We start from the raw sequence: 2,586 nt of genomic DNA on the forward strand, positions 1-2,586 counted from the left end.
CATCTCCCATCAGAAAAGAGAAGAGCCCTGGGATACAATAACCAAACACGACAAAACAGAATACAATAAGGCTAGGCAAGAACCTTCGCAGCGAATCTATACACAACAGCCAGATAGGAGGAAAAGAGTCCCAAGAGCAGGAAAATGGTCAGAGACCCACCCACTCCTTTATTTAGGAGTCCCAGAGCACATATGGACTCACAGAGCTTTGGCCGAGATTTATTCAGTAGCTCCTCACAGTGTGAGCCTCTCTCTTCCCTGTTCTAATTGTATCCTTTGTTTACTAAATCCATCCTTCTCTCTATGAAGCTTTTTTCCTCACATTGAATCTTTTTCTATGAATTCCAGTGACATTTGCTGTTTGCATTGTTTCATTGCATCTATAAGAAAAGATGGCTAGTTATCATGAAGTATCTACTTGGCGTATGTGACAGTTTGAATGAGACATGTCCCCGTAGACACATGTATTTGAACACTTGATTCTCCTTGGTGGTGTTTGGAGAGGTGGAGATACCTTTAGGAGGTGTAGCCTAGCTGAAGGAAGTAAGTCAGTAGGGGAAGACTTTGAGGGTTCGTGGTCTTTCTCCCATTTCTGCTTATTGTCTGTGTTACCAATATGTGGCTGGGACGTGATCTCTGATCTTCCATTTTCTATTGCTGGGAACAACAAAATAGGCAAGAGCACCGTGTCCTAAATACGATCATTTCGACCTCAGACTCTATTTTACCTGTGGGGTGAAACAAAGTTCATGTTCCCAAGCCCTAGGGGAGCTGGGAAACTTCCTATAACTAATTCAACTCCTCCTTAAGCCGTAGAAATGCATCTTTAGTTCCCTAGAAACATCACGACTATTCCTAATAACAGAAAGAACAAATGATCTGATTGATTGGACTGAAAAGCTTGTATTGTATGTTGGGTGACAATGGTGGAACACTTAAGGAAAGCCCCTAGTCTCTGAATTCTGATTGGTGAAAAAATTGTAACTATAACTTGGCAACAAATGCTTATGACTTTTATGCTTAAGTATTTGCTTCAACTGACATTTGTTGTTGTAGTTCAGCTCCTGGAGTCTGTTCCCGACCTCTTGTGTCTGCGTGGGTTGATTTGAAGCCTTGGACTACAACACTATGGCCATGCCTTTCATGGACATCTAGTTCTCTGGAACCATAAGCCAAAATAAACTCGTAAGCTGATTTGATTATGATGTTTTATCATAGCAATAGGAAAGTAACTAACCCAATATGTGTACAACTTATATCCTCAACAAACTTGACGTCTGAGAAAGCAAGAAGAGGGTTTTCCATGTCTTTTTTATCTGCCCACACGATGACCTGGCAGAAGAAAGGAAAGTCATGGTTGTCTCAGACTTAAATCTCAATCCTGGCTCTGCCATTGTGATCTTAGACAACTGCTTTTTAAAGCATGAGGTTCTTCATCGACTAGTTAATAATAGCAGTCTCAAAGGGTTAATGTGCGAGTAATGGTCTAAGTACCAGACCCACGTAAATTATTTACTCATAAAGTCTTTTTCGATCAAATGACCGATTCCACAACCCTCCTTATCTAAACACTGCAAGTACAACCATTTCAGTAACTTTATTAAAGAATGCCAGAGTATTTCGAAATGTTTAAACTTCACTTTCAGCTTCTCTGTCAAACTATGACCTTCCTGTGGAGTGCTGTTTGCTTTCTGAAATGGCCGGGATGCTGCTATCGCTCATCACAGAGAGGGACTGTCCACAGTGATAAAGTCCCTCCCTACAGAGATCTAACTTTTCAAATTTGCTCTATTTAGTATCTCTTAGTATGTAATAAATTGCCCTCCCCATCCTTAGTGGCTCAATATAGTAATCATCTCTTATAGTAAGCAATCCTGTTCCATGGCTCTCTGAGTCAAGAATTTAGGTTCATGTCACAGTACTGCAGTCACGTGCCAGCTGGGGTTACTGCAGTCTTGACAGGGGCTAGTTAAATCCCATTTACAAGGTGGTCTTCTAAAGTAGATATTGGCTTGCAGCCTCTCTTATTCTTGCAGTGGTTAATAACATGAAGATGAGTTTTCCCCATAATATATAGCTGCTTTACTCCACAGTGAATGAGCTGAGAGGTCAAGATAGAAGCTGAAATATCGTCTATACTCTACTCTTAGAAGTCACACACTGTCACTTCTGCCATATTGAACTGGTCATATGAGTGGCCCCAATTCATCTGAAGAGGGTCAGGAGTACCTGGAGGCAAGGATCACTGTAGGTTTTGTTTAGAACTGATTACCAAAGGCTAAACTCTGCTCTCCAGTGCCTTTTACTTAAAAATGTATTGGTCTTCTTAAAGCCCCTCAAGTTCTCGTGTTGTTATAGTATTGTCTCAAAGTCTACGATAGCATTACATCAGTCGGATCAGGGTGTGGTTACCTGAATATTATTCTTCTAGGTTTAAAGGCTTGGGTATGAGTTTCCTATGCACCCATAACCTCTAGATTATGGAATAGGCAGGGGAGAAAATGAGCCACTGGGCAACTATAATTCTGAAACACAGTCAAACATTCCTTGCCAGTCCCAGATGAGTGCTTGTCTTATTCCCTGGGA

Source organism: Alexandromys fortis, unplaced genomic scaffold (assembly GCF_014885135.2).
Source record: "Alexandromys fortis isolate MF-2015 unplaced genomic scaffold, M_Fortis_MF-2015_v1.1 scaffold_19, whole genome shotgun sequence".
NCBI classification, from domain to species: domain Eukaryota; kingdom Metazoa; phylum Chordata; class Mammalia; order Rodentia; family Cricetidae; genus Alexandromys; species Alexandromys fortis.